General features: G+C 36.7%; 1 pseudogene; it reads left to right on the forward strand.

Annotated features, from left to right (window-relative positions):
• The first annotated feature begins 4920 nt into the window (after positions 1-4920).
• Positions 4921-11341, forward strand: LOC114098712 (NADH dehydrogenase [ubiquinone] 1 beta subcomplex subunit 3 pseudogene; annotated as a pseudogene).
• The last annotated feature ends 8465 nt before the right edge of the window (positions 11342-19806 follow it).

Raw genomic sequence — 19806 nt, forward strand, 5'->3', positions numbered from 1 at the left:
CTAGCTGTGATTAAAACAACAGATTGTCATGAAACAAAAAAATGAAAGGCATGCAAAGCAAGGAGTCCAGGCAGGAAGCATAGCATAGTCTAAGAGAGAATGATGGTGCTTAGATTAGAGCATTAGTCATCAAAAGGGGACAAGTTGGCTGTCCACTGCATTTGGGAGTAGGAATTGGCAGCACCTGCTGATGGATTGGATTTGGGACAGTGAGAAGGAGACAGACATAAACATTTAGAAAAAAAGAAGAAGGTTTTGACCTGAAAAAACTGACTGAATGGCATTTATTGAGAGCAGAGGATAGTGGTACGAGAAAATTCAGAATTTCTTTTTTATACCTTCATTTTATTTGTTTATTTTTATGTGGTGCTAAGGATCTAACCCAGTGCCTCACATGTGTGCCAGGTGAACACTCTGCCACTGAGCCACAACCCCAGCCCAAACTCAGAATTTTTTATGGAGGAGAGTAAAGAGACTGAAACTGCCATATTCCTCTTCCTGCATGAATGGGCTTTAAAAATACATTTTAATATATGTTTATGTAGTATATTATAGTGTTTATGACACTTTCTTTAGATCATGAACTATTTAAAGAGAGGGGCATTGTTTTATTTATGTTTATTTATTTATTTATTTATAAATATTTTTAGTTGTAGATGGATATAATACCTTTATTTTGTTTATCTTTTTATGTGGTGCTGGAGATCGAACCCAGTGCCTCACACATGCTAGGCAAGTGCTCTAACCACTTAGACACAACCCCAGCCCCTGTTTTATTTATTTTTGCTGTCACATGAAATAAACATAAAGATATGAAATCTGGCCCGCATGATGGACCAGATTACAGATGCCTGTAATCCTAGCAATTTATGAGGTTAGACTGGAGGATCACAAGTTTGAGGCCAGCCTCAGCAACTCAGAGAGACCCTGTCTCGAAATTTTAAAAAATAAAATAAAAAGGACTGCGGGTATAGCTCAATGGTAGAGCATCCCTAGGTTCCATCCCCAATACCAAAGAAAAAAGAAAAAAAAATCTAAATTGTAAACCAATTTAAGAGGCCAGTAAGGGTAAGAATGTGTGTTAAATTATCAATACTGTGTGTTTGTATAACCTTATGTGGAAATAATCAGAAAAGAAATCTTGTGATATCCAATCTTTTGTCTCCATAAGGAATAAAGATCCTTATGGAGCACAGGGGAAGGGGAGGATGAAATGGAGAATAGGCTCAAATAAGTGTCTAAAACATGCTGACATATCTAAATACAGTGCTTAAAAATGAGTCTTTCTTGTCTGAGTGCTGTAGTTTATAAAGTAACTTTCCATGTAGTCTATAACAGTTTTTCCATGGCTATGGATGGTTTTATCTCCATCTTTTACTACAATGTTATAAAATGCCAAATAGAGGGACTGGGGTTGTGGCTCAGTGGTAGAGCACTCCACTAGCATGGGTGAGGCACTGGGTTCCATCTTCAGCACCACATAAAGATAAACAAATAAAGGTGTTATGTCCATCTGCAACTAAAAAATATTTTAAAAATATTTAAATAGGAACTAATCATGTTGACCACGCCAGGTTGTTGTAAGGATTAAATCAATAATGACTGTAGGCTGGGAGCAGTGGTACATGCCAGTGACTTGGGAGGCTGAAGGAGCTCAAATTCAAGGCCAGCCCCCAGCTCAGTGGTCCTACCATGGGTTCAATCCCCCAGGACCAAACATAAAAAACAGACAAAAGACAAAAACAAAAACAACAAAAAAATGTAAAGTTCCTCCAAAATAGCTCTTGGTGCCTTTTGTGAGATTGAAAAAGAAAAAAAAGCAGAGTATAATGAATTAAGACCCTGGACAGGTAAGTTTCAATGAAAAAATGAGCTGGGTACAGCCTAAAGCATAAAGAGTAAACACAGAAGGAAAGAATAGGCCATGCCGGAGGGCAGTAGTGAGCAGATACCACTACAGGGATTCTGAAAGGCATTGGGGACACACCCCGGAAAAGAAATAGGAAGAGGCAGTGTGTGTGTGTGTGTGTGTGTGTGTGTGTGTGTGTGTGTGTTTCCAATAGAAGATTAGGAGTTGGTGCCAAAAACATTATACCTACTTGGCAACTTTATTTAGAATGGAATGAAGCACTAATCTAACTTTTTTTCTTTCTTGGGGTACCAAGGTTATGACTCAGGGGCACTCGACCACTGAGCTACATCCCCAACTCTATTTTGTATTTTATTTAGACACAGGGTCTCACTCAGTTGCTTAGCAAATCACTTTTGCTGAGGTTAGCTTTGAACTTTTGATCCTCCTGCCTCAGCCTCCAGAGCTGCTGGGATTACAGGTATGTGTCACCATGTCCGGTTCACTTAATCTCTATCTATCTATCTATCTATCTATCTATCTATCTATCTATCTATCTATCTATCGTTGTAGATGGACACAATACCTTTATTTTATTTATTTATTTTTATGTGGTGCTGAGGATAGAACCCAGTGCCTCACACGTGCTAGACAGGCACTCTACCACTGAGCTACAACTCCAGCATACCCCGAGCCTTTTTAATTTTTTTATTTTGAGACAGGGTCTCACTTAGTTGCTCAGGGGCTCACTAAGTTGCTGTGGCTGGTCTTGAGATTCTCCTGCCTCAGCCTTCCAAGTCACTGAGTGAGTTCCAAGTCACTGACTGCGCCACAATGCCCTGCAAATATGGTATTTTAAATAAAGGGGGAAATGAAATATTAAATTATGACAATGGGAGAAATGATTGGCCATTTAGAAAAAGAATAAGTAGAATTCATAGTTCATCTCTAACTTCAGGACAAGTTCCTATTGGGTCAAAAATTTAATTTATCAAAGAGCTAGATACAACCATATGAGAATAATGTCAGAGTGAAGAAAGTCTCTTTAAGAATGATACAGAATTGCCGGGTGTGGTGGCTCATGCCTGTAATCCCAGTAATTTAGGAGGCTGAAGCAGGAGAAATGCAAATTCAAAGCCAGTTTCAGCAACTTAGCAAGGCCCTAAACAACTTAGTGAGACCGTGTCTCAAGATAAAAAGGGCTAGGATGTGGCCCAATGGCTAAGTGTTACTGGGTTCAATCCCCAGTACCCCTCCAAAAAGAAAAGAAAAAAAAGTGACACAAAATCTATGATAGAACAAAAAAAGACTGACAATTTTGCTTCATAAAAATAAATATTTCTCATAACTGAAAAACTATAAACAAAGTTAAAATGCTAACTATAATCTAGGAAATATATAGATACAAGAAAAGAGATAATTTCCTTATTATATAGAGAACTATCAAGCAATATAAGAAAAATACCAATGATGCAATCTAAAAATAGACGAAAGATGTGATCAGGAAGTTCACAGAAAAGAACAAACTTGATCAGGGCTGGGATTGTGGCTCAGCAATAGAGCACTCGCCTAGCATGTGTGAGGCACTGGGTTAGATCCTCAGCACCACATGAAAATAAATAAATAAATAAAGGTATTGTGTTCAACTACAACCAAAAATATATATGTATTTCAAAAAAAGGAACAACCTTGATCATACTATGAGATCCCAAATTCATATAGAATAACATAAATGAAATTAACACATCAATGAAATGTGGTGTTTTACTTATTATATTCACCATGACAAAAAGTGATAACACTTTGTTGGTTGGGAATGAGGAAAAGTGAGGAAACAGGTATTTTCATTCATTCTGAGCATAAATTGGTATCTTCTGTCAGTAGGGCAAGTTGACCTAGTGATTATACTTCTAGAATTTATCTTGTAGCTGCATCCTGAGAAGTATGAAAGAAATCTTGGCATCTAACAACTTTGTCCAAATTCTTGTACTGAGAAATTTGACCAACCCTACCACAGCTTCTGTCAGCCTTAAGTATGTCTCTGGGACAACTCAGCTTCCCTTTGAATTCCTGTTTGAAAAACCTCAAGCTCACTTTGCTCTAGCCAACATCTGATTCTCTCTTTCTTTCTTTTTTTTTATTTAAAAAAATTTTTAGCTGTAGATGGACATAGTACCTTTATTTTGTTTGCTTATTTTTATGTGGTGCTGAGGATCGAACCTTCAGTGACTCACATGTGCAGGCAAGCACTCTACCTCTGAGCTACTCCCCCAGCCCCTGACCCTCCTTTTTCTTAGAGAATTTAGTTTTAAAAAGCTTATAGTTTCAAATCCTTCCTTTGTCCCTTTGAGATATGCATGTATCCCACAATGTGTGTGTATTTTTCTCAAGGTCCTGAAAGCCATTACTTTGAAATGTAATCATCAGGAAAGATAGGACACATCTCTCTGTCATGAGGGAGAGCAGACTCCTAGCTTCAATGGGAGGACAGAATCCTAACTTCAATAATTGCAGCACAGCTGGCCGCATCACATTTACCCTAACTTTCTTATACACATTTTGGAATTTTTCACTTCCCAGACTTGTCCCTGATTGCTCCTCCTCCTGCTTTCCGTTATTCTTCCTTGAAAATGCCCAGTTACCTCTGCACCAATTAGAATAAAGCTCAGCTCTTTCCCCTATAGTCAGTAGTTACAACTAATGTCTGGACTTGATTATCTTTTAATAATTACCACATACTGAAAATGACATTCATTATAATATTGTTTGTAATGGTCAGATTGTTAACAGCTTTTGATTGGTAACAGTCCATCAATTGGGAACTGCTTGAATAATGTTAGTACATCTATATAAACAATACTGTTCAACCATAAACAGATAAAGCCCTTTATGAAATGATTGAAAGATTGCCAAGATACGTAGTTAAGTGAGTGGAGGGGAAGCACAGAACAGAATGTATAGTAGCTATTCTTTGTGTAGCAAAAGAAAAAAATATACAAATACACCTTGTGTGCCACATATATGAGGAAGCCATCCAAGACATGAGAATAGTGGTCTCCTGTTATAAGGAGATGGCATTTCCTTCTGAACACGGAAAGACAGGTAAGCAAACACCTGTAATCCGGAGGTGGGCAGGGCCCAAGCATCTCCTGCTTTGTAGGTTAGCTGCTTTGTGGGCAGCTGATTGGGGACTTGCAGGAGGTGATGGGCAGTGGCATGTGGACAGCACAGAGAACAGGCTTGAAAAGATAGTAAGGTAACTTTTGCATCAGGCAGTGATCATAGGGTCAAGGTTAGTGGACTTTGAAGGAGAGCGACTACAGGGAAGCAGGCAGCAGATTTGGTTATATTTAAAATGTGAGTTGCTCTAAAGTTTGAAAGAGGCAGAAGAAGAGGGAAGGTCACTTAGCAACTGGGAGGATTGCTGAAACTCAGCTCCACTTAACTAAGATTATCTTATTATATATCCCAGTAGGTTATTGCAAGGACTCTCTAATGGGGGGGGCATAAAAATGCACTGTTCAAATTTCCTAATGCAGAGAAAATGGTTGATGGGGAGCCTCAGGTGCTGCTCCTCAATTCTATTACTAATACCACACTCCCCCAGGCTAGTCTTTGCCAAGGACTGATTATGGTCAGAAGTACTGGGTTAGGTCCAGAACTTCCTCTAAAAGGTGACTTTGACCTGAGGGGTTCCCCATCATCCTGGCCAAACTTTCTTAGAACTGATCTTCCTCCCTTTCTCCCTTCCTTCCAATCCTTTTTCTTTCCCCCATTCCTTTCGCATGTATGAGACCAGCACAGTAAGTCTGAGGGCGCGTTCATGTACACCTGCTTCCTTCCCCTGTCTGTTACAGGCATTTTTCCCATCAGCCTCTTACATCCTAATGTCACCCGTCTGGTGTATGCTTATCAAAGCATCAAAACTTACATGGGCATCTTATTTTACACGTCTAGTCTCCTGACTTTTTCAAACATTTGATTTTATTTTAAATTATTATGTTCTGAGATAGAGGTTTTATTAAGATCCAAAAAATAGACTAGAAAAAAAAAAAAACCCTTATTTTAGATCCCACTAACTGGTGGGATCTAAAAGATATTTGGAGTTCACCTAAGGAATTCGCAGCAATAATTGGGGAAAACAATTTTGCAATGGGAGCTCAGAATTATGGACATTCCAGGTATTATTGTCAATAATCCACTTCTCACACCCCCATCTTTTAGAAAAGAAGACCACACAGGTCTCCTGGTTAGTCATTGTGGTCTAGGTGGTTCAGTAATCGCCTCACATTTGACTTGGATTCATTGTTCCCAAACAACTCAAATGATGCAAGGTCTGGCCACTCTCCAGACTTCTTTTCTCCTGCTAATTCCCCCAAAGCCTTTCACCTTCTTCAGAATCCTGTTCCTGTCACTCTTCTATGCCACTCTACCTCAGTCCCCAACACCTGAGTCCATCGTTCATGCCCAATCGTGAAGAAAGTTTAATTTCTCTTCAAGGACACTTGAGCCCCACCAAATGTAGAAATATGCCTGGGTCTATGTATAAAAGTCCCCAAACATTCCATTTAAAGCAAACACACAGTCCTTAAAGGAGGTGTTTCCTAATCTCTCAGGGTAGCCTGGCTCAACCTCAGCTCCCTTCAGGCAAGACAACTTCATAATATAATACAGTTTAATATGGAGTCCTAATTTCATACTCCTGTTTTCCTCAACTTTGCAGCCATTTTATTTTATTTGTATATAATTATATTCTGAGTTTTTTTAATCAATCAAGTCTTTAGCATTTGTGTAGAATTAAAAGTACATTAAGGATGTCATTAAATTAAAATGGAGGCCAGGCATGGTGGTGCATACCTGGAATCCCAACTACTCAGAAGGCTGAGGCAGGAGGTTTGCAAGTTCAAGGTTTACCTTGGCAACTTAACAAGTCCTTATTTAAAAAAGGAGTGAGGATATGGTTCTGTGGTACTAGATCCAATCCCTAGTATCAAAATAAAGAACAAACATAACAAAACAAAACAAAAACAACTAAAAAACCCCACTGAAGTACAAAAGCAATAAAATCATCAAACTTTCTCTTTAAAACAGCAGGTCATTAAACTTTTTTTAAAACCATGGGTTTACTGACTGTCTCAAAATACACAAGACCTTTGACATTTATTATACATACCAGGGAGGACTTATTCTATCATATGGTAGAGTATGCCTGAACTAATGACATCTATTTATATAATCCTGCTAGTGTTCTTTGTACATGTCTTAAGCAATCAAGGTGAAATGACAAACAACTAAAGAGAGGTTGATTATAAGCAGTTGGAACCTGAAAAAGAATTGTGATATTGCTGGGTGTGGTGGTGCACGCCTGTAGTCCCAGCAACTTGGGAGGTTGAGACAGGAGGAGCCCAAGTTCAAAGCCAGACTCAGCAACTTAGCTGGATCCTTAGCAACTTAGTGATACCCTGTCTCAAAAAATAAAAAGGGGGCTGAGAATGTAGCTCAATTGGTAGAGTGCTTGCCTCACATGCACAAAGTCTTGGATTCAATCCCCAGCACCACAAAAAAATAAAATAAAAGGAAATCACATTTTAAAAAAAAGAACTGGGGGTATAGCTGAGTGGTGAAGTACCCCTGGGTTAGCTCCTCAGTATCAAGAGAATAAATAAATAAATAAAAAAGAATTATGATATTTACTTTCATTTTACATTCAATCTTGTTTTTCTGCAATTTTCTTTTCCTACATGGAATTTATGCCACCACAAGATGGCAGCACAATGGCATTCTGGTGGTCTAAACAGAGAAAGTTTAGACTGGCTTGAAGATTCTCCATTAGCCTGGTTGAAACTTAGAACTGAGACCCACATTGTTTTCATACATACATCCATTCATCCACCAGAACATCCAACAAGTATTCATTGCCTTTCAACAGAACTTTCAATAATGATCCAGTTGAGTTTAAAACATTATTAAAACCCTATGAAGATAACTGAAGTCCCCTCGTGCTGGGCCCTGTGTCTCTTTCAAAGCATAGCAGGCACAGGCCAGGCTCCGAGAGCCAGGTGGCTGGGGGGAAGGGGGAAAAGAAAAGATGACATGTAAAACGGGAGTTTACCTTAATTTAGGCTCCATCAGTAATATGAAAGTGGACTTACCTCTTAGAATAAGCAACTGGAATGTAAATTTTCAATCTTCAGTAGGGTAGAGATTGTATGATTCTTTTTTAAAAAATATTTTTTAGTTGTCAATGGATTTTTTTTTTTACTTTACTTATTTATTTATATGTGGTGCTAAGGATCAAACCCAGGGCCTCACACATGCCAGGCAAGTGCTCTACCATTGAGCCACAAAAATCCAGCCCTAGATTGTATGTTTCTTTTTTTAAATTTTTTTTTTAGTTATACATGGACACAATATCTTTGTTTATTTATTTTTATGTGGTGCTGAGGATCTAACCCAGTGCCTCACATATGAGAGGCAAGGGCTGTGCCACTGAGCCGTAGCCACAGCCCCAGATTGTATGATTCTTAATTGTATTCAGGAAGCCTGTATTAAAGATGTAAAAGTAAAATAAATAAATAAATAACGGAAGGAGATCATACAGAAAAGAAACAGACTAAAGTACATTGTTCCCGTTTAATTATTATAGGTGGAAAAGTTCAAAAGTAAGTGCTAGGATGTTTTCAAGCACAAGACATCAGGTATTAGGTTTGGTTCAAAATTGGGAGGGTGGTGAGCAGTTAGCAGATGACTCAATGAAGGAACTTTGAGAGCCATTTCTTGGAATGGGATCAGATACCTCAAATAATTGAAGGTCCAAATTAGTTCTGGAGGTAAAGGTAGCAGATAGTCATCTCTCAGGAATAGGCTGTTGGGTATGAATTTTAGCTGTTGGCTTCCTTGTGAATCCAGGCAATTTTTATAGAGCACTCACACATACAGCAGCTGATAACTGGTACCCAGTTTACTAATTTTTAACATTGTTATTTTCTTTTTCACCATCAAAGACAGAAATCTTTGGATTTTTTTGCTTACGTATTTGGTGCTCACATTCATCCTTCTGCACTATTGTTTTCTCCCTACATCTGCTAGTTTTCTCTAAGCGACCTTTGTAAGACCACCCCTAAAAACAGAAGTGGTTAGTCTTCCAAACTTTAGATCAAACTGCCTTCCTCACACACATCAACAAAGGGCAAAATTTGGCATTTACTAATGATCAAAAATGTGATTTCATTTTTTTTTTTTTTTAGAGAGAGAAAGAGTAGTATTCAATAGAGGTCAGCTTTGCCCTCTAAGGTAATGACTTTTAGAATCTGACCCACAACCAGAAGTACATTTTACCCGGACTGTTTGCTCTCAAATCCCTTTCTTGTTTTGCTGCTATGTCACAGAGATGCTGATCCTAATAGGCTGTATTTCTGAGGCTCTCCAGGTTGTTAATTGATATCTGACTGGGTCCAACCTGTATAAGATCCTGCCACAGCACTGGAGAGTGGAAAGAGAGAAAAAGCTTGGATTATTCTTGCCATATTTCTTTGTCTGAAGTGCATCTCTGATAGTGGCCTAGTTTTTTCTCTGGCTGCCATTCTAGCCCAAGTGGTCCCTCAGTGGTTTCAGTTTGTTTGATAACCCCAGCTCTGAGAGCCAGCAATACTGCACATTTCTTTATCCCTCAAGTCTAAAGGTATTAGTGGTTTCTGTCCTTGCTAATCAGATTGCCTCACCTTCCCCTGTTCAGTTAGCTTTTCCACCATTTGCCTAATTAGTTTCTGGTATTAAATTTCTTCTGTTAAAAACAAGCTGACAATGGTTTCTGTTTTCTTGACATGTGAATATAGCACACACAAGCATACATATGTGAAACTGAAGCAAATTCATCCCTAATAATATTCCTCTTATTGTGTGCAATATGAGACTGAGGCAGGGGTTCAAGTCCAGCCACAAGTTCAAGGTCAATCACAAGTTCAAGACCATTCTGGGCAACTTAGTGAGACCCTGTCTCAAAATAAAAAATAAAAAAGGCTGAGAATATAGGTCAGTTCTAGAGTGACTCTTTGTTCAATCCTAGTACCAAAACAAACAAACAAACAAACCAGAGAAAGAGAGAGAATGAGAATAGCAGTAAGAAATTCTTTTCTGCTATTGCACAGTAGGGTGACTATGGATAACAATTAAATTTATTTTGGGGTTCTGGGGATGTAACTCAGTAGCACAGCATTTGCCTAGCATATGTAAGACCCTGGGTTCAATCCCCAGTACCAAAAAGAAAATTTTTAGTCTTCAAGCATTGCATAAAAACATTAAAATAATGCATATGAATGGAGCGCCATGTGATGTTTTAGGGCACGTATACATGAAGTAATATTTAAATCATTTTGAGAAAAGTAAGAAACTCTGATATGCTGTTGCACAGTAGGATAACTATTGATAACACTAATGTACTGTATATTTCAAAAAGCTAGAGGATTTTTAGTGTTTTCACTACAAATAAATGATAATTGTTTGAGGAGACAGATATCAGATATATTTAACCTGATATAAATATTATACAGTGCAGCCAGGCATAGTGATGCATGCCTGTAATACCTGCAACTTCAGAGGCTGAGGCAGGAGGATTGCAAAGTTGAAGCCAGCCTCAAGAACTTAGTGAGGCCCTATGCAACTTAGCAAAATACCATCTTAAAATAAAACATAAATAAAAGGGCTGGATTACATCTCTAGTACCACCTCCAAAAATTAAATAATGCATTCATATATCAAATATTGCATAGTAGCCCATTATCATGGGTATAATTTTTATGTTTCAGTTAAAAAATTAATTTTTGTGTGTGGTGCTAGGGGTTGAACCCAGGGCTCTTGTGCATGCCAAGCATACACTCCACCATGGAGCCACTTTCTCAGCCCCTAAAATAAGTTTACTTTAAAATTAAGTATGCCAGGGCTGGACAGTTGATTATTGAGTGTCCTGAGAGGTCAAATTGCTGTCAGAAAAAGTCTGTGTGATCATATGTATTCTAAAATCATTAACACAGCATTTTTTTAAAAAATCATATAAATAAAGATGTGGTTCCTGGATAAGGACATGGACATGAACACAGTCATGGAAAACTTGAACTTCCAGATTATAGACAATGGAAATCCAGAAGGGACACCATTAGAAACTGTCCAGGAGAAGCTCAGGGATCTTTGGGGCCTCAATGAAGCTTAGAGATACTTGGGTGGCTTTGCACAGAAAGTTTCCTTTGTTGGTGCATTATTTTTTTAAATTTATTTTTTAGTTGTAGTTGTCAATACCTTTAATTAATTATTTATTTTTAAAAATATGGTGCTGAGGATCGAACCCAGGGTCTCGCAGGTACTAGGCGAGTGCTCTACCGCTGAGCCACAACCCCAGCCCTGTTGGTGCATTATTAAAAGAATTTGTTGCTTTTATGGTATCCATAGGGGCTGAATATTATCAGGAGTCCCAGAAAAAAAGATAAGAAGCATCACTGAAGATAGTATCTGGAAATATCTTAGTGACTCCTTAACTTGCTTATTAAAATAAGATTTCTTTACTGTATCATACTTGTCTATGTGTTTGGCCTTTAAAGAATACTAGTAAGGTTTAATAAAGTAAGAAAAACATTTAAAAAAATCAAAATGCCAGGCATGGTAGCATGTGCCTGTAATCTCAAGCTACTCAGTAAGCAAAAATGGGAGGATTGTAAGTTTTGAGGCCGGTCGGGCAAGACCCCGTCTCAAACAAAACAAAACAAAACAACATTTTAAAGTCTTAAACGTTAAAATTAAAAAATATAAAAATAGGAGCCTGGAGTTGTGGTTCAGTGGCAGAGCGCTTTCTAGTACGTGTGAGGCACTGGGTTTGATCCTCAGCACCGCATAAAAATACATAAATAAAATAAAGGCATTAAAATTTTTTAAAAATAAACTTGAAGAGAATTAAAGTAAAAAAGAAAAATCAGTTGACTATCGTGGGTTGACTATGTCTGGACGCTCAGTTTTGTTTTATTCATTTACTTATCTACTTTTTCATCAGTTCTACACTGTCTTGGTTACCATCACTTTCCAATAATGTTTAGATTACATGCAGTTTGTGAATGTTCCAGCTTTTTTTTAATATTTATTTTTTTGTTATAGTTGGACACAATACCTTTATTTATTTATTTTATGTGGTGCTGAGGATTGAACCCAGGGCCTCACACGCATTAGGCGAGCGCTCTACCGCTGAGCCACAACTCCAGCTCCTGTTCCAGCTTTTAAAAATGTTGTTTTGACCTTTATAAGTCATAAGTTCACCTACAAAATACTGCTAGAATTTTGATTGGGATTGCATTTGACTGGGATTGCACAGAAGGCCATGCGGAGAAGACCATATTGAGTCTTTTAATCAGTGAATATTTTAAATTATGCAGACTAATGTTTTAGTCCAAAACTAATGTTGTGCTTCTGATATTTATTTTGTAACCTATTTGAAACCACATAGAACCTTCACTGCCACAGCTTGATAGTAAAGGCATGTAGGTGGGAGTTCATCACAGAATGGCCTTGGCTATTTTTATGTTCACTCAATTATTTTTATGTTCATAAACAAAAGTTTCATGAACATAAAAATAGTCTTCATTTTAGGACTCAATTCTGCATCCAACTCTTGCTACCTCATGATTTTGAGAAATTACTTAGCTTACTTTGAGTTTTTGTTTCTTTATCTATACAATGAAATGATAAGGGTGTGTATGTAACTCAGTAATTCGATGCTTGCCTGGCATGTGCGGAGCCCTGGGTTCAATCCCCAGCTCAGAAAAATAAAAATAAAAAAAGAATGGTAGAATGGTTATGTTTTTTTGTCTGTAAGTGGATATATGATATTTTTTCCATTAAGTCTTCCTGAATCAACTCTCTTAGAATGCCTTCAAAATTAACATTTCATTATATCTTATATAGAAAATAGATTTAATTATACAAAGATGACCATTCAGATTTGAATGATATAAACCCTGTGTGATATGATGAGCTAAGAGATTATTTCTGTGAAAGTCTTTGTTATTGCTTTTGCAATAAAGGCTGATTTAATTTATAAAACACCATTTCACCTGACCCTGAATGTCAGTGCTTAATATGCACCAGGCATGCACATTCTAACAGCTTTTGTGTTCGTATAATGGACCAGTGGAATTCTATTTAAGGCCTGGGATTCAATTGTATCCTACAAACAAAGACAGATTGTTTTGAATTGGTGTCTGTTAAGGAAAGATGTTCAGTTGTTATATTAACTGTGTGTTTTAATCAACTTGAGCATGTTATTCAATAAGCCGTATTTCTCTGTAAATGAAATGTTTCTTTATGAACTAGATAAACTGAATAGTTGATATATATATATATATATATATATATATATATATATGTACATACATATATATATATATATATATATATATATGTACATACATATACATATTTAAATCAACTTGCACCAAAATTTTGTTATTTTTCAAAAACACATTTTGGGGTTTTCAGGAAGCCATTAAAATGTCAGTGTCCCCAAAAAGAAAAAGAAAAAAAGCATTAGTCATGGCTAAAATATTTTCTGGGTATTTCCAGCCAATAAATTTGTTAAAGGGCCTGAAAATAATATATATCCCTCCATTCTTTCATAAAATGTCTATCCTCAGAATTGTGATTCCTGAGTCTTATTCCCCTGACTAAGAGTGAGGAGTTTATATTCTGCTGAAGAAACAAAGACAGAAACACAAAATTTATCATAAAATGAAGGGGGTACTGTAATCAAGAAATTAATTTGTTAAAACATTTTTGGGGGCTGGAGTTTATAGCTCAGTGGTACAGCACTTGCCTAGCACATGTGAGGCACTGGGTTTGATCCTCAGTAATACATAAACTAAGTAAATAAAATAAAGGTATTGTGTCCATCTATAACTAATATATATAATATATATATTTTGGCATAAATTTAGTGCTCCCATGTGCCAGTCCACACACTAGCTATTGAGAATTAGATATAAACTTTAAGAATTTAGGGCTGGGCATATAGTTTAATGTAGAGTGCTTGCCTACCATGTGTGAGACTCTGGGCACTGTCCCAGCACAGCACACACACATACAAAAAGACTTTAAGAACTTATACTGTAGGGGCTGGTGCTGTAGAGCAGTAGAGCGCTTGCCTAGCCTGTGTGAGGCACTGGGTTTGATCCTCAGCATCACATAAAAATAAATGAATTACATTGGATAAACAAACTTATGAAAAATTGTTCATCATCCCTAGCAATTAGAGAAATGCAAATCAAAACTACTCTAAGATTTCATCTCATGCCAGTCAGAATGGCAATTATCAAGAAGAAAAGCAATAATAGATGTTGGCAAGAATGTGGGAGAAAAGGCACACTCATACATTGCTGGTGAGATTACAAATTGGTACAACCACTATGGAATGCAGTATGGAGATTCCTTGGAAAACTTGGAATGGAATCACCATTTGATCCATTATTCCACTCCTACATTTATACCCAAAGGACTTAAAAATCAGCATACTACAGTGACATAGCCACATCCATGTTCATAACAGCTCAATTCACAATAGCTAAACTATGGAACCAAACTAGATGCCCTTCATTCAACAGATGAATGGGAAAAGAAAATTTGTGGCATATATACACAGTGAAATATTACTCAGCCTTAAAAAAGAATGAAATCATGGAATTTACCAGTAAATGGACAAAGCTGGAGAATACCATGGTAAATGAAATAAGCCAAACCCCCCAAAACAAAGGGCGGGTGTTTTCTCTGATAAGCAGATGCTGATCTATAATTGAGGTGGGGGCGGGGTAGGGAGATTCGAAGGTTGGGTTGTGCTAGAAATATGTGTAAAAGTATCCAATAAAATTTTGTTGAATAGTTTTTATGTACAGGAAACTAGAGAAGTTACAAAGGTGTGTAACATGCACTTCTTACCTTCAATGAATTTAACAGCTGATTTGGTCAACTACCCAAATCACAATACAAATTATAAAAAAATATATATTTGAAAATTCAATGATATAGGGTGTCTGATTGGTTGGTGTTAACAGCTATATTGGGATAAAATTTGTATGTGATTAAAACACAACTACTAGATGTTGGAATTATTTTTAGTAAAGTTTATACAATTGTACAATCATCACTTCAATCAGTTTCAGTGCACTTTTTCCACTACTTAAAAAATTCCTTTACATACCAGTTTGCAGTAAATCCCTCCGCCTTGGGCAACTATTGATTGGTTTTGTCAGAATAGCCTTGAGTCTAGAGATAATTTAACCTCATTCCTGAGATAGCACTTTGCTGAGGCCTCCATCCAGTGTTGGTGGGAACATGAACAATCCCAGCCCTGTGGGAATAACCCTTTAGGGATTTTTCCTCCCACTCCTTTCGTTGGTTATTTTTTCAGTCTTGGTAGTTTGCTCTGCTTAGCCTAAAATTAAAGAGGGTCTCTACAAATCTCTGCAATTGACACTCTCTCTGAGTATTTCTCTTCTCTGATACTTTGTTATAAATTTTAGTTACTTTGCCTCCCAAACTCCCAACTTTGTATCCTCAACCCAGGAGAATCCAGGGCTTTGCTTGTGTTCCCTGGTTTGCACTGGGGTCAGTGAACTGGGGTCCTCATAAGCCTCTCACCTCATCCAGTCCCTTATTTCAGGGATGGCAGACCTGTACTGCTTATTGTCTAATGTCTAAAAATCATTGTCTCACATATTTTATCCAGTTTCCTGTTTAATGTGGGAAGGTAAGTCTAGTCTTTATCATTCCACTATGACTCGAGGTGAAAGTTCTAGTTCAGGGTATTTCCTATTATTCCCAAGTACCACCTATCTGTGACCAGTTTTGTATAGTACTGTGATTTCTCAATAATTTAGTGGTGTGTTACACCAATTAGGAACTCAGACATAGGAATACAGACTTATGTGTACACCTATTATCTAAAAAGAGTAAATATGGCAGAGGCGGTGGTGCATGCTTGTAACCCAGCGGCTTGGGAGGCTGAGGCAGGAGGATAGCGAGTTCAAAGCCAGTCTCAGCAACTTAGCAAGGCAATTAGCAACTCAGCGAGACCCTGTATCTAATAATAATAAAAAAATACACACACACACATACACACAGAGAGATAGATAGATAGATAGACACTGGGATGTGGCTCAGTGGTTAAGCATCCCTGGGTTCAATCCTCAGTATCAAAAAATAAATAAAAATGAAGATGGATCTGTGAAAACCTCTACATTTTGCTGTGGCCTATAATATTTGCCATGTTATATCAAACTATTAGCAATCTATCCCTTTCCAATCATATGTACTTAAACATTATCTTGAATTTTATATAGAATGGGGATGTCAAATAATTAATTAGCTTTTTTGGGGGGGAAGTACTGCAGAATGAACTATACCTTGTGTATGCTAAGCACGTGGTTTATCACAGAGCTTCACCACCAGTCTGATTCATTCGTTTTAAATTTTAAAAACAAATGAATTTATTTTGTCATTTCTTGCATGACATGGTGAGTACGCTTAGCAGAGAGGAGATAAATGGCGGTGACTGAATGGTGGAAGTGCTGAGTGGGTCAACTCATATTCTGCATGATGTCATTCAGACCATTGTTTCGTATGTTATTCATACTTTCGAATGACATTTATAGGATGACAGTGGTGAGTTCCATAGGCAAACATCATGTGTAACCTTTGAAAAGCTCATAAAAAGATGGTCACTGCATGAACATCATGTAGGACAAATGTTAGGGTGGCCTCAGAAATAGCCTACATTGACAAATCCTCTATGGTACTTGGTAGACTATAAATATGACAATAAATCTCACGATCATATAAAACATTTGATTACATATGAAGACTGAGGTGTCACGAGGATATGTGAATTCCCTTGTACGATCGAATCATATTTATTATTTTCCTCCTAGAGAGCTACAGAAATATTGTACACATGCAGTTATGTTATTTCCTAATTAAGTATTTCTTTCACAATAAAAAAACATGCATATTTGTCAAGGAACAGGTGTATGTGCTTGCTATTAGTCAAGAGAGAAGCAAACAGCATTGGCCTGCTGCCATGGAAACAGACTGGTATCCTAGCGACAAGCATATTCATTTGCCTGGCTGCCTTGTGGAGTTCTGTCAACACAGGTAAAGGGCTTATCCCTAGAACCTGAGTGACAGCCTTTATGCTCCAGAATAAAGCTACGCCCACATAGGTAAATCTAGAAGTGGAAGAGAAATCAAATTATTCTGCCAGTCAGCCAGTGGTTTGGGATTCAAAGAACAGCAATATCAGAGTTAAACTTATTCATATCTACTCTTCATTCAGATATGCTAGAAATAGGTCTTTTTCTGTATTTGTTGGCTCTCTAAAGGAAGGATAAAAAGTTCAGTGGCAATGGCTAATACCATGACCTATGGCTCTATTCCAGCAGCCTTCTTTGGATTAAGAAGTGCAGTATTTTCCCAAAACTTCACTTGACCTCTGCCCCTATATTTTAAGCCTCAAAGACTATGGGGACATATGCTGGGGAGAAGGATTGAGACTTTATTATTATTATTTATTTTTTAGCAGTTCTGGGGGTGAACCAGGGTCTTATTCATGCTAGGTAGGTGCTTTACCACAGAACTACATCCCCTCAAGATTTTTGATCTGGAAAATGTTCAAAATATCTCATGAAACTCAGAGGAAATTTCAAATTATTGGGACCTAGTTTGAAGATCAAGTGTCCAGCACTATGGTATAGCACACAGAGAAAAATTTCTCAGTTCAGCACAAAAAAATTAATAGGACATATACCCTGTCCTTGTTCGAAAAAGTTCCTTTCTCTTTCTATAACTCCTTTTCTCCATTGTTCTACATTTATTTAGTATATCCTAGGAATTATTCAAGTATAGTGAATCACTAGTTTTTTTTTCTCTAAAATTTGAGAGAGACACAAAAACAGCAAATATCCACAGCAAATGCTGATTTTTCAATTCAGCAATGTTTAGCATTAAATCAAATAGGTACTCAAGCGATCTGGGTGAATTGGGAATTTCAGTGTTGTCATTTAGGGGGATTAAATGTTATACATTACTTTTCGATGCATTCTCAACAAAATTTATTTGAAAGAGATTTTTTTTTTCTAAAAGAGATCCTGTCTTCAAAGCAGAAAATAAAATATGTTGAATATGAATATTTTTCTTGTGATCTGTGTGTATGCAGCCATATACAAACATGCACGTATATAGTATTTAAATAATTTTAATGATTGAATAAAAAGAAATTAAATACTGAAGTCAAACTTTTAATCCTATAGAGTGGTTTAACTCCTTCAATAGTAGTCATAACTTAGTAAGTCACATAAACACATACACAAAATATTAAGTTTTTCCTAAGTAAATCACTAGAAGACCCCCCCCACACACACACACACAAAATCACTTTAATAATGAATCTCAGCTCTTAGTTTCTTCTTTTTTCTTTCTTTCTTTTTTGTTCTGTTTTGGGGTTTTGTTGTTGTTGTTTTCAGTACTGATTTTTTCAAACTCAGAGCTTTGCATATGTTAGACAAGCATCATACACTGAGCCACATCCTTAGCCCTTCTTAGTTCCCTTTCTAAAAGAAATTCAGGCTTTCATTTTGACTCAAAATAATGACATAGAAATTGATTTATAGCAAATTAGTTTTTGAACACTAACAAAGTTTGTTTATAAATAAATTTGTAAAACAAATTATAAAATTAATTTAAAAGTTCCAATTTTGCCTAAAAAAAGTTTTTTGTAATTCAGGAGATCGTGTTGAGTAACTATTGTTATCATTATTACAAAGCAAGTTTTTTTTAAAAATTTGCTTATTTGTTTATTTATTTATTTATTTTTGTACCAGGGATTGAACCTAGGGACATTTAACCACCGAGCCACATCCCCAGCCCTTTTCTTTTAGTTTTTTACTTTAAGACAGGGTCTTGCTAAGTTGCTGAGGCTGGCTTTGAATTTACGATCCTCATTCCCTCAGCCTCCTGAGTTCCTGGGATTATAGGTGTGCACTATCCAAAAAGCAGGTTTTTTGAATGAATTGTTACACAGAAGAAAATTATTCCAAGTTGATGACCAACCAACCAATTTAGAGATTAAAACTAAAGGAAATTATATTACACTTTAGTGGATTGCTCTTAGTCAATTAGTAAAAGGAAAGAATAAAAAAAAAGGAAACTTTTTGGGGGAATATGATTGACAAGGAATACATGATTATATAATGCATGTTTTAACACAGAATAAACAAGGTAATCACAGAGTCCATCGGTATAGGGACAGAGAGTCTTGAGAAAAGCTTTCTTTTGCTATGAATATAGAGAAGTTATACATGTGTATATTGTTGATAACTTGAATACCCGATTATGTAGTATTTTAAGTCACACTTTCTTTTTTAAATTAAAAGAAAAAATTTTTTTAGTTGTCAATGGACCTTTATTTCATTTGTTATATATGGTGCTGAGAATCAAATCCAGTACCTCACACACGGTAGGCAAGTGCTCTTCCACTGAGCTACAACCCCAGCCCTTTAAGTCATACTTTAATTAAGTGTACACAGCAAACTCAGTAGTTATGTCAACTTCTATTTTAGTAACACGTTTAAAGCAGATTATAAATCTCCTAGCAACAATGTAGCCACAGTTCTTCTTGGAAAAAAAATTCTTGTGGACAAATTTTGTGAATTTTGATTTGCAGTGTATTTCTTGAAAATGTGTTTAATTTTCCAAAGGATTCTCTTGAAGGTTAAGCATAAGGTTTAGCAAAAGTTTTAAAGTCCTGCTAAAGATTTCCTAAGAGCTCTCATCTCTCTTGTTCATTTTAACTTCTGCTTCTCTATGGTCACTACTGTGCAGGAAGCAATTTTGCAAGCATTTCTATGGCTGTGAGCCATGCATGAGTCAATTAGATT

The sequence above is a fragment of the Marmota flaviventris genome, chromosome 16 (genome assembly GCF_047511675.1).
Source record: "Marmota flaviventris isolate mMarFla1 chromosome 16, mMarFla1.hap1, whole genome shotgun sequence".
In the NCBI taxonomy this organism is placed as follows: Eukaryota; Metazoa; Chordata; class Mammalia; order Rodentia; family Sciuridae; genus Marmota; species Marmota flaviventris.